This window comes from Mytilus californianus, unplaced genomic scaffold (assembly GCF_021869535.1).
Source record: "Mytilus californianus isolate M0D057914Y unplaced genomic scaffold, xbMytCali1.0.p SCAF_21, whole genome shotgun sequence".
NCBI classification, from domain to species: domain Eukaryota; kingdom Metazoa; phylum Mollusca; class Bivalvia; order Mytilida; family Mytilidae; genus Mytilus; species Mytilus californianus.
The window spans coordinates 3,161,387-3,175,425 of NW_026262670.1; the positions used below are offsets into that span (position 1 = coordinate 3,161,387).

Below are 14,039 nucleotides of genomic sequence, written 5' to 3' on the forward strand. Positions count from 1 at the left end.
AACTATCCGCCAAAGTAAAAATAAGAAGATCTGCTATAGTAAAAAAGGGGATGTTGTATGATTGCCAATGAGAACTATTCCTCAGAGTAAAAATAAGGAGATGTGGTATGATTGCCAATGAGACAACTATCCGCCAAGTAAAAATAAGAAGATGTAGTCATTGCCAATGAGACAACTATCTTCTAAAGTAAAAATAAGGAGATGTGTTATGATTGCCAATGAGAATTATCCGCCAAAGTAAAAATAAGAAGATCTGCTATAGTAAAAATAAAGAGATGTGGTATGATTGCCAATGAGATATTCGCTAGAGTAAAAATAAGGAGATGTGGTATGATTGCCAATGAGAACTATCCGCCAAAGTAAGAATAAGAAGAACTGCTATAGTAAAAATAATTGCCAATGAGACAACTATCTTCTATAGTAAAAATAAGGAGATGTGGTATGATTGCCAATGAGAACTATTCGCCAGAGTAAAAATAAGGAGATGTGGTATGATTGCCAATGAGACAACTAGCCGCCAAGTAAAAATAAGGAGATGTGGTATGATTGTCAATGAGAACTATCCACCAAAGTAAAAATAAGTAGATGTGGTATCATTGCCAATTAGTAAGGTGCCCAATGTCCAAAAAGTCTTCTAGTTAAAGAGTTTAAGTCAACGGATAACACACGGCTTATTGTTTTTGCAAATTATAGAAAAATCAACAGGGTACCTCCAGATACTGTATTGTACATGAAATCTTTAACATGAAAAATAAAATTATTACGCTCTTTGTTGGTGGTTAAAATAGTACTTTTAATATAGTTTATACATAAAATATAAGATATAACAAAAGCGGAAAGTATTTAAGTGATTTTAGTGTAATTATTGCAGCATTTTAGGAAGACTAAAATTTTCCTGATATTTACCACCTTTTTATAGAAAGCAAAATTATTACGTGTATCTTCACAATATTTTTTACTCTGATTAAAGCAATAAGACACGGTGCATGTGTGTGCCAAATTTCATGTGTGAAATAAAAGTAGTTTTGAAGAAATTAGCAATTAAAAACACAAATTAAGTCAACATTTTGTCATCACTACAAACCAGTAAAAGTCTGAAATGGCCTATATTTGTACTCGACTGTACTGATTTTTACTCGACCAGTCTGAATAGGTCTGAAATTTACTTGATAATACTCGACTGAAGTCTGAACCATACTTAACAGTCTGAACTTGTACTCGACCTTTACTCGACCAGTACTTAACCATTTTATTTTCGTCTGAACCATGCTCGACCTAGTCTGAACCATACTCGACCTAGTCTGAACCATACTCGACTAAGTCTTAACCAACCTAGACCTAATTTTTGTATCTATCTATTGTAGTTCATCAATTTAGGAACTGTTTTAACTGCTATTTCCCCTGGCTATAAATTTGAACAACAATTTGAAATTTAAAATGTATTCAATATGGCATTGAAACCAAAATTTCACAATAAACATAATATAAATTCAACACCATATTTATCAACACTTATATATATATCACCTTCAAAATAAAAATAAAACAAGCTGATCAAATAATCTCAAAACTGAATTGTGACTAATATTTTCAATGTTATTCAATTTTTTTTTAATGTTTCAGATATATTTTATGGTAACTGGACAATTTTCACCATTTACTTAAGCCTTGTATAGATTTATGGTGTCAGTTGAGTTTAGTTAATAATGCAGTGAACATTTTTTTTCAGTAAAATATATTCAAAATAGTATATAAAGCAACTTAATAAATTTTAAAAATCGCACTTTGTTTTGTAAGACCAAGAATTTAATATAATCATGATAATAAAACTTCCATAGCAATCCTTGATAACCATTTAAAAAAGGAAATGTGTTCCAAAGTTGCAGAAAAAAACTTATTTCAATTAAATTTAAATAACTTTTTCAAAATTAAAGACATGGCATACAAGAAGCACTTTAATAAGGTTTATTTACCTCGGTACATGTGTGTTTTACAGGTAAAAAGAAAGCCCTTTTTTTTCTTAAACTCGTGTATTACTTATCTAGTGAATTTAAAAGGCCTTGCGATTTAAGTTTTACAGGATGTTGCAATTTTTAATGAATGTTAATTAGAAATTAATACTCTCTGACCAGGTGTGGTCTTTTTAATGAGTTTGCCCCAAGCAGGAGGTATTACTTTATACTTTACCACTAATCAGAAGAAAAATTTTATTTATTTCTTTAATTTTTTTATCCCTTTCTGATATATATTATATATAATATATCCCAAATTATAATAAGAATAGATATATTTCTAATATAAGGTTGAACAATTTCAGTGATTTTTTGGCTGTTGTTACCTCATTAAAAAGATAATTATATAACTATTGTATGTAACCATGAAACCTATATAGTTTTTCTTTAGGAATTTAGGAAAATTAAGTTTAAAAAAAAAAAAAAAAAACACATGCCAAACAAGAAGCACCTTAATAAGGTTTTATTACCCTCAGTAAAGGTGTGGTTTTCAGTTTAAAAAAAATCTTTTTTTTTAACAAAACTCTCAAACTTTAAAATTAATATAATTATATTATTATATAAGATAATTTAATTTAACTATCTCTATTTGATAAATCTGAGAATCAGGTAAGGATGTAAAAATATGTTTTTATATATATCTTTATTTCATTGTGGCTGTTGTCATGTCAGAAAAAAAGAAATTAATTTTAACAGCTAAAATTAAAAAAAAAAGTATAGGTTTTTTGGTCAAGTATGGTTCAGACTGGTCGAGTATTGTTCAGACCTTTGGTCGAGTATGGTTTAGACTGAAAAAAATTGGTCGAGAATGGGTTAAGACTGTTTCAGACTGGTCGAGTAATAGTTCAGACTATTTTCAATGGCAAAGATAAGGGTCAAGTACAAATCAGTACGGTCGAGTATGGTTAAGACTGGGGTCGAGTAATGTCTAGTAAAATTCAGACCAATTCAGACTGGTCGAGTAAAAATCAGTACAGTCGAGTACAGATATAGGCCATTTCAGACTTTTACTGGTTTGTAGTGCATTGATTAAACACAGATTATCCTGTGGCATTAATCATTTTGTTGCTTACACTATTAGGTCATTAACAAGGACAGTGGTCACTCAATACATTTCTCATTTTTGCTTGTTGTGTGGTTGATTTATTTGTTTTGAATAGCTAGCTAACTTCGTAAATTGTTATTTTCTTTGGAGGAATATGTTTTGTGTCTGTTTTTCAATACTTTAAACTTTTTATTGAATAGATTTTTTTTTTTACAATTGTAGTATAAGAATCAAATCGGTCGGTTCCGTTTCACACCTGGAATATGGCACATAAATTAAGTCTATGTTATGGTCCTGCATGATGTTTTCGACCTAAATCCCCCTCGTTGTGAACGACAACAAAAATATATCACTGTTCGTGCTATAAATTATACACCAGCAGACACAACTGCAATAATTTCAAAGCTGAATTGGCAATAGGTTTGCCGAGCAAACCAATGAAGCCAATGACCTATATGTGGCAAGCTGGCAGCAGGATTTTTTTTTCGGATTGACCATTTGCTTTCATCTGTTGCTACGCATGCTTATTTTTTTCCGTGGCTTTGCTGCGGGAAAATTTATTTTCACTTTTGTACACATTTATATCCTCAACTATACTGCATTTCATGTTGCAGAGTATTCATTTTCATCCGGTCTTGTGCAAAGTCATTTATTTTCAGTTCATACCAAGCCAAGTTATTGATGTTCAAAATCCTACTCCCCTCCCTCCTTTTGGAATCAAACGGTCGTCCCCTTACTGAAAGCTAATGAAAGGACGTCATCAATTTATATTCTGAGAAAAGTATGATCATAAACATCATTACTATAAAAATAAGGATTCTACTGGTACAGCATGTTTTACTAACTGATTGAATTATGTCGGAATTCTTAGATAAAAGCTAGGATTATACATTCTTTATATGCCTGTACCAAGTCTGGATCAAGCAGGTATTTGAGTGGTTGTCGTTTGTTCATATCTGTCAATTTTGTTTTGGTAAATTGTTTTGTTATCAATTAGGCTGTTGGTTTTCTCTTTGTTTCGATTTTTTTATATCCGGGGCTTTTATAGCTGACCGTACGGTGGGTTTTTCTCATTGTTGAAGGCAGTACGGTTTGCCTCAAACTGCTTACTTCCACATATATCCTTATTTTTATATATTACAAGTATTACATAAAATTAACATCATCAATGTTCCATGTAAATGAGGTAAGGTCAGATGAACTCTGCCACAAAGACATGTACACTTTGCTACCATTGCATACACCAAATATATTTGACCCACTACTTATATCACCTGAGATAAGGACTTGACCACTGAAACTTAACCTTGTTCACTGATCCATGAAATGAGGCGGAGGTCAGGGGAACCATGTATGACCGACAAGTAGACCTTGCAAGGATACCATATATTAGTAACCAAATATAGTTATCCTAGAACTCACGATAAAAGAGATGCAAAGGATACATTAGGGACATTCAAAGTCACCAGTGAGACATTCACATGAAGAAAAAAAGCTATACAGTTGTTTAGCAGTCACTTAACCATGAAAATGAGGTCAAGGACAATGATTATATGACAGACGGGAACTTCGTGACACAAAGGATCTATATACAAAGTATGAATCATCCGATTCCTCTACCCTCTGAAATATAAAGATACAAATGTGTACAAATATTTATTTGTTCAGTGTATGTTCACTGGTGTTAATATGTCTTTTGATTGAGTTAAGCCATTTCAATTAATATTTTATAGTGTGTCTTTCTATGTTGTGATGTTACACTATTGTTTCAGATAAGGGTGAAACTTTGGTACCATTAAAACGTTTAAACCCACTGCAATTGTTTGAACCTGTCCTAAGTCAGGAATCTGAAGTTCAGTAGTTGTCGTATGTTGATGTGGTTCATAAGTGTTTCTTGTTTCTCGTTTTTATATAGATTAGACCGTTGGTTTTCCCGTTTGAATGGTTTTACACTAGTAATTTTTGGGGCCCTTTATAGCTTGCTGTTCGGTGTGAGCCCAGGCTCCGTGTTGAAGATCGTACTTTGACCTTTAATGGTTTACTGTTATAAATTTTGACTTGGATGGAGAGTTGTCTCATTGGCACTCATACCACATCTTCTTATATCTAAATAGTTAACAGTGTTGCCGACGCCACCATCAGATTGTATGCTGTATTCCTTCGCATTCTGCGACTTGCTTCAAATGCGATTTTAAAATGAAACAACTGAAATTAGCTCTCTAACCTAAACCTGGTCGGTGGGCTTTCAACTTAACAGTAGACAATGAAACGTAATAGCTACTGCTAGCTTCGGCATTTTGTTTATGTTGTTTCAATCTGATTAAAATTCTGATCTATATTAACATGATTAACTTGCGCACTCGTATATATAAGCTCATATGAGGATAACGAAATCAGAGATCTATATTTTAATTAGATTGATGTTGTTTACAACCCTCTTTTTGTAGATAATCTTTAACTTCATGTCAATTGTAGGCCAATTTATGCTCAATAAGGCATATATAAGATTGTAAGATGGAGTGATTAACATTTTTTAACATTTTTTGTTTTCATATATACCGGTACTTTAACAGAAACCCTCCCTCTTTTCCACCGTTTGCAGTCTTTCTTATTTCTATAAAGGAACGGTATACTCAGACCTGCTAATTCAATCCATTCTGCGATAGTATTACACCAGTTTTGGAACTAAGTACAATTTTATGTGCTTCACCACTTACCAAACGAAAATTGGATATTTTCCCAGAAAATCATTACAAACACCTTCTATCAAAAGATGAAAAAATAACATGTTGGCAGGGCAACTTATAAATGTTAATATCTAAAAAACATCTCTAGAGATCACTTGTATCGAATCTTATGTAAAAATTCCAAATTTGAAAATTTTAATAGGTCAGGGTCATTGTTATTTAACAGCTGAATGAAAATTGTAAATGTGCACCCTATAAGTACAAATGCCAATCTCGAACCATATTTGGCAGCATAAATATCAAATAAGTCCTTAATATAGAAACTATAGTTATAATCCTTTGAATTATTCGAATTTATTTTGCTATAAATGCATATATGTAGGGGCGGCCAGCTGTCTAAACTTGACTCTGCGTTTTCCTTGAAATTTTAGATTTGACCTTTGACCAAGATTTAAGAAAATCGTGACCACTGTAGACAACGACGACATCAATATTTCGACGAGTCTTGTTCTTCTCTTTCCAATGATATGAAATACAGCCGTGTGATATTCCGTTAACCCAAATCGATCAAAGGAGTAGGTCCGGTAAGGGCCGATTTTGGCCTCAAATTTCAGGTTCATCTGATGAAAGATTTTGGACACTTTTTAAACACTCAAGTGTCTACTTTAGTAGATTCAATTAGTTTATCTGAAAGATTTGGGCCGATTTAGTCACCAAAGACGCTCAAATGCAGGCTTAAATATTAAAAATCTCTCAATTATGCCATAATATGTCACTTTTCAGATAGTTTTTGTCAAAAATGAAAGTGGCCGCATTCGTGTTCATCCTCGACCTTTATATATGATATGTATTATCATCAAATACAACTTACATTTAAATATTAAGAATGAACACGAATGCGGCCACTTCCATTTAAGACGAAAACCGTCTAAAAATTAACTCAAATGCTAAAATTGTGAAGATTTCAGTAATTTAGCATGACTTAATGATGCTAGTACCCGATACATGTGCATTGTATTGTCAAAAACAGCCCATATTTATGTAACAGAAGTATTCTTCTTTCCAATAAATAGCTAAAAGTTTACATTTTAACAACTTTGTAAAACTGCTATATTTTGGGGCCAAAAAGGGGTCTTACTGGACCTACTCCTTTGCTGACTGGGCACCCTACTAAATCACGGTGGGTAAGGTTGTCCTTCCAGAGAGCGTTCTGTGCTGGTGATTCGGTCCTGACTGGTGCTGGTGATCATTAAAAATATGTAAACAAAGACGAAAATGACGAATTTTGACGTTTTCTCGCATAAAAAATGGAAGGAAATAGTTGAGATGTTTTAATTTTGTTTCTTATTGGTTCATAGGCAAACAATTACAAATGTGACCTTCTAAACTGTTTCAGTAAGCGTAACACAAAAGTGCTCATTTTTAGAAAATCTAGAACTGAAAAAAAAAAAACAAAAATACTCCTGGAGTCCGCTTTCTATACCCAAATCCACACGACAAAATTATTTTGTGAAAAACCTGTGCAATTTATTAAAATTGTGCATTTTCTCAGTTTAAACATGTCCTGATTCTGTGCTGGTGGGTCCTGTCATTGTGCTGGTGGGTCCTGATACGGTGCTGGTGATTTTGGGTAAATAATTGGTTATATTTGAAACAAACGTTACAGAATCAATAAAATTGGGCAGATAATTGTATTCAATCGGATTTGTGACTCCTATTTTTACTTTTGTGCATCCATTTGGCTGTTTAATAAGCGTTTTCAAATAATCGTAACTTATATTACATAAAAGGGCAACATCTTCCGTCCAATATCAGATGAAAATATATCTAATTAGAATAGTTTTATTTAAGATATTAAATGCCCTTAAATTGATGATTCTCTACATAATATGCTAACTAAAACAGTTTTAAAAGGTGCTTAAGGTTAAGCGACATGTATATTATAACAACAATAAACGTTTGACTGGTTTATTTCAGTTAAATATACGAGGTTAGATGATCTTACTACTGGTGCCTCTAATTTCTTCCTAAATATATACACTGTTTCCAATACATTTCGACTGGATAAAAAAAACGACCTAGACTTGCTTTTCATACATGACTGATAAAAACTTACTAGAATGGAACAAGATGTGAACAATTGCAAGTCAAAGTATGACCTTCAACAACGAGCAAAAACCATAACGAATACTAGCTATAAAAATCACGGTAAAAGATTAAATAATTAAGACCTTCGGCCTGATTTAAAATACAACTTTGAACAAAAAACAAACATGACAGATAGCAAGCATCGACAAACACTGGTTTTGGGCACTCGTGACAGGGCTTAACATGTTTGTTTGCGCTCCACACCCCACCCAACCCCTCCTCCTTTCCTCCTTCATTGGTAAGTGGTGTAACAACACAACACTTAGCACACAAAATAATAACATAAAGACACAAATTATTGAACCACGAGTACTCGCTACTACTGAAAGCTAGTTCAACTAATAGATAAACCATGTTCTCTTAGATTAAAATCTCAATCGGTACACATCAAACAAATTTCGCAAAACTTAAGTTTACATTTTAATTTTTGTTTTAGCAAAACTTTAAAACTGTGCAGTGAATCTTGTGCTCACAACAGTTATTGTCATAAATATGTATACATCAGGCATTATAAAGGCATGTGGAAAATACTAAGCAGTATTTTACAGTTCAATTTATTGATCATAAAGGGATGGAGATTGCATGGAGGTTAACATAGGATAAGAAGAAATTGATAGTATTTTTGGCGAAAGACTTTAAACCTTCTTTGCATTAAATTCTGAAAGTTTTCTTGTTGCTGTAAATGGTAAAATCCTCAACAAAATCTCAATAATTTGTTGGAATGAATAAAGGTTTTAAATCAAATTTTCATGGACTTTGATCCATTTTTTTAGCTCCCACCGTGACGAGCCATGTGAGCTGTCTGTATCCTGTTGCACCTACCGCCCGTAAACTTTCACATTTCCATCTTTTTACCCAATTCATACGTGACAGGATTATTATCCTAGTAACCGGTGTTTCCAATGTATCGAACATTTTAAGTTAAAAAATTCCACAATATTATATTCATTTTGTGTGTCAATTTGTTTAGACAAAAAAAAACTGCAAAAACTTCGAATACAAGAGAGTATTTTTTTTAAATGTCATTATTATCTGTCGATTTCTAGATCTATGCATAGTATTTATTTCAGATGGTATGGATTTCACACCCTGGTGACCCTGCTCCCCTCCATATATTCATATTTATCGTCCTTCCCTACGCATATATCACCCTGCTCAGTCGCTCCGTAATTCTCGTATCACGGCTTTGAGACGTGAGCAGGCATTATCAGCGACGTCACAATGTCTGGGGAGAAGTTATCAGCGACGTCACAATGTGAGAGGAGACGTTATCAAGCTTGCTTTCATCAAGCGTAAAACTGTCTTAAGGAGGGGGAAAAGACCAGTTATAGAACGATAAACAGATGATCGGTTTTTCTTCGTATAGATATCGCAAAATATCTGCCGCTCGACACAATGTGAAGCCTTTTCTCTCGTTCTCTCACTCGCCAAAAAAGGTTCACATTGTGGCTCGCGGTTGATATTTTACGATATCAATGTGTAGAAAACCCGATAATCTATACATATATATAAATAAACTAAAGGCTGTAATTGGTATGTTTGCATTTAAAATGATTCATTGCAACAAGAATATTTGTATTGAATGGAAACTGTGTGGGTCAAAATCTTGTATTGCTGATAAATGTTGTTGAACCAAGTTTCGGCATCTGATCTGAATTTTCTGAAAAGTGCAAGGTAGATAGACATTGGCCTGTTAAATAATTTAACTCGGTAAGTTTTGCTCTAACCATGCTAACTGCTTGAACTTTTGCGATATAAACTAAAAACTCGAATACATTTTAACTAACAGTGGTCATGTTTGTTGATGAATATTGTTTTTCCTAGATTCACTCAGGAAAGTTCATTTGGTAACATTTGGTCAAGCAATTTCAGAGAAGATTTACGGACGCCAAGTCAATAGCTCACACGGCCCCTTGATACAGGTGAGCTTAGAGCATAACGGGTTGATAACCAGTTGAAATTAAACCAAGTATTGTAAAGTTTGTATATTTGGATTGTTTAAAACTGTTTTTATGGCTTTTAAAAGTTAAATGTAGGTGTATAATTTAAGATTTTTTGCATCTTATATACTTGTTTATACATAATTGGTAGTATGAAGCTACGAGATATTGTAATTTTTGATCATTTAACAAAACAGCCGATTTCAGTAGGTGCAAATACTTCTGGGTTTTTAAGATGCATAAGCATAAATTCAACTGAAAAAAAAACATGCACGAAAAGATAAAATATTGATCTTAAAAAGCATTAATTAGTGGCCTTAGGTTTTTAAAGATATCAAAAAAAGTAAACGGTCATGATACATATTCAAATTCATTTCTGAATAGTATAAGGAAAGTACTTCAGTTAACTGTTTATGTAGAATTTTTGGCAGAATTAGAAAGTGGTGAAAATTCTAAAAAGGCTATCATTATCCCTTATGGGCCAGGAAATACTACCGTGTCCCCTAGACGGTATCATGTTGTTTTTCATCCGTATCAATTGGAGGCTTTAGTACATAACACAAATTGTCCTGTGATAAAGCGCGGTCAGATCGGATCAGGTTATTCTATGCAACAAACTCAAGACGGATACGGATACGACAAAATTCCGCAAAAAAAAAACATCACGAATTTTGAATAAAAAAAGATTTTGACTCGGGTGCTTTTTTATGGGTCGGTCGGGTTAAGGCAAACCAACCTATTCTTTTTTATGGCCCTATATCTACAGTAATAAATTCAGATTGAGAAAATGGAAATCTTCTTGATCTATGTGAATTGACAAAGTATGAACATTCTGTTGGGTATTTTAATTTGAGATGATTAAGCATGTTACTCTACTTCTCATATATATGTTAATTCCATTCACATAATTTGCATTTCCCGGTTTTTGAGTCGGAATTTCGTCTTGATTATGAGAAAACCTTTCACGATGGAAGTGGCATATTTACGCAATATTAAATCAAAAATGAAATAATGAAGTAAACAGTAAAATTTAATCAGCTTATAATTGTTCAAAATACATGCATGTTCATAAGTGTTTCTCGTTTCTGGTTTTTTATATAGATTAGACCGTTGGTTTTCCCGTTTGAATGGTTTTACACTAGTAATTTTTTGGGGCCCTTTATAGCTTACTGTTCGGTGTGAGCCAAGGCTCCGTGTTGAAGACCGTACTGTGACCTATAATGGTTTACTTTTATAAATTTTGAATTGGATGGAGAGTCATACCACATCTTCTTATATCTATATGATAATTATGTTTACTTTAGATCTTGCCGCAAGCTGATAGACAAGTTGTATTTGTGCTAATTAATTTTTTAAAATTGGAAGGTTTCCAAGGTAATTGAAAAGCAATCAATATACTGGACAATGATCTGTCAAATTAAGTAGCAAGATGATTATTTAAAAATTTGAATATAATGACTGCAATACACAGTTTATATATCTAATCTATAAAAATTGAAAAAGGTCTCGTTAACCGGTTATTATTTTTGGTATTCAAATCCAATATGGCTGGATCACAACATCGACAATGCTTTGATTAATATTTTTAATAATTGATTATAAATATTAGATTAAGAAAATTAACTTTTCAAGAAAATAGCTGAGTTTTTTTTTGTATTATAAGGATACTGGTATGTCACAGTATAACAAGGTTGAGTGGTAAATACCCCAGTTTATTAAATGAACTACAATGTACATGTAATTGTTAAAATTATAAAAGGGGAGATAATCAAGAGCTAGCTGGTTCATTCTAGTAGGTTGCATTACACCAGTGCTTTTAATTCCTTTTTAACATGATAAACATATTTCATTGAGCAACTGTTCAACAAAAATAGCATGACCTATTTACAAAATTAATTGCTTGTTAGAGTAAAAAACTAATAAACCTTGCAATCATTACAATATAAATTGCATATAAAAATAGAGTTGTTAACTAAATAATCAGGGTTCTCAATAAGGCAGTCAATGAGTCATGAAGTCATGAAAACTATCTAGACTCATTTTCAAAACTGACAAGCCTAAAGATGCTCAAGGATTGTAAAATTTTGTAGATCAACTAAGCGAACATACATGTATCACCATTTTATAGCAAATTTGAATGTCTAAAAATTATCTAAATTTGATGTCATTTCCGTGCTCTTTTTTATCATGAAGACTAAAACGATAATTATGTAGCATTAAAATTTCTTCTCGCAGTTGGAACTCGCCATGGTCATTAATGACGATTCCCTGGACTCCCCTTCAAAAGTCCTTTGTCAGAACCCTAGGTCTGTGTCAAACAGACAGCAACCAATCAATGATAGAGGTCAAAATGGTATTCAACAATAGATTCCCTGGACTCCCCTTTAAAAGTCCTTTGTCAGAACCCTAGGTCTGTGTCAAACAGACAGCAATCAATCAATGATAGAGGTCAAAATGGTATTCAACAATAGATTCCCTGGACTCCCCTTTAAAAGTCCTTTGTCAGAACCCTAGGTCTGTGTCAAACAGACAGCAATCAATCAATGATAGAGGTCAAAATGGTATTCAACAATAGATTCCCTGGACTCCCCTTTAAAAGTCCTTTGTCAGAACCCTAGGTCTGTGTCAAACAGACAGCAATCAATCAATGATAGAGGTCAAAATGGTATTCAACAATAGATTCCCTGAACTCCCCTTCAAAATTCCTTAGTCAGAACCCTAGGAGGTCTATGTAAAACAGACAGCAACCAATCAATGAGACAGGTCAAAATGGTATTCAACAATAGATTCCCTGGACTTCCCTTCAAAAGTCCTTAGTCAAAACCCTAGGAGGTCTATGTCAATCAGACTGCAACCAATCAATGAGACAGGTCAAAATGGTATTCAACAATAGATTCCCTGGACTCTCCTTCAAAAGTCCTTTGTCAGAACCCTAGGTCTGTAAAACAGACAGCAACCAATCAATGAGACAGGTCAAAATGGTATTCAACAATAGATTCCCTGGACTCTCCTTCAAAAGTCCTTTGTCAGAACCCTAGGTCTGTAAAACAGACAGCAACCAATCAATGAGACAGGTCAAAATGGTATTCAACAATAACAATGAATAAATTCCCTTGACTCCCCTCCAAAAATCCTTAGTCAGAACCCTAGGAGGTCTATGTAAAACAGACAGCAACCAATCAATGAGACAGGTGAAAATGGTATTCAACAATAGATTCCCTTGACTCCCCTTCAAAAATCCTTAGAACTCTAGGAGGTCTATGTCAAACAGACAGCAACCAATCAATGAGACAGGTCAAAATGGTATTCAACAATAAATTCCCTTGACTCCCCTCCAAAAATCCTTAGTCAGAACCCTAGGAGGCCTATGTAAAACAGACAGCAACCAATCAATGAGACAGGTCAAAATGGTATTCAACAATGGATTCCCTGAACTCCCCTTCAAAAGTCCTTAGTCAGAACCCTAGGAGGTCTATGTCAAACAGACAGCAACCAATCAATGATAAAGGTCAAAATGGTATTCAACAAAAAATCATTGTCTTGATAAAATTTTCGGGCCTCGGTGGCTGAGTGGTCTAAGTAGTCGACCTACTGTTTCACTAGCCTGTCAACACTGAGGTTGCGAGTTCAATTCCCACATGGGGCAGGAGCACTTGACTCCAATCTTAATTCACAAGGATTGTCAGTTTTTCTACCGAAGGTTGGTGGTTCTCTCCAGGCTCTCCGTCTTCCTCCACCAATAAAAACTGACTGCCACGAAATAGCACAATTGTGTTGAAAGTGGCGTTAAACACCAATCAGTCGATCAATCAATTATAAAGTGTTATTATTATTTCTATTTGAAAAAGAAACATTTATCTGTTTATATTTCCAGATTGAACATCTGTTATTTGTATTTCATCCTTGTCCAGTCAATTAGATAATTGTCCAGTCAATGTAAACCTTGTCCAGTCAATGTGAACATTGTCCAGTCTAGTTGCTATTATAGGTAAGTGTACATTATATGTGAACTATATGTAGGACCATTTACTACTGAAATTTGTTTGAAATGTAAGAGTGTCTCAACTCTAAAAGGGAAGATAATCAACATATAGTTTTTCATTCAAAATACTGCAACATTAAACAAGACACAAAAAAGCCCAAAGAATAATTACAAAATTATATTCCTACAAATATAGATTGGTTGAACTTCAGCATTGAACTTGTG

General features: G+C 33.5%; 1 long non-coding RNA gene across 2 annotated transcripts in view; it reads left to right on the plus strand.

Moving 5' to 3' along the window:
- The window catches only part of LOC127731855 (uncharacterized), a 100,641-nt gene that overhangs the window by 73,372 nt on the left and 13,230 nt on the right, over positions 1 to 14,039 (plus strand). The window contains exons 5-6 of one of the 2 annotated variants that reach the window (XR_007995847.1): positions 9,717 to 9,814; positions 13,707 to 13,820. This is a non-coding gene — a long non-coding RNA (uncharacterized LOC127731855). The remainder of the gene's footprint in view (positions 1 to 9,716; positions 9,815 to 13,706; positions 13,821 to 14,039) is intronic. The other variant, XR_007995848.1, reaches the window with a different exon arrangement.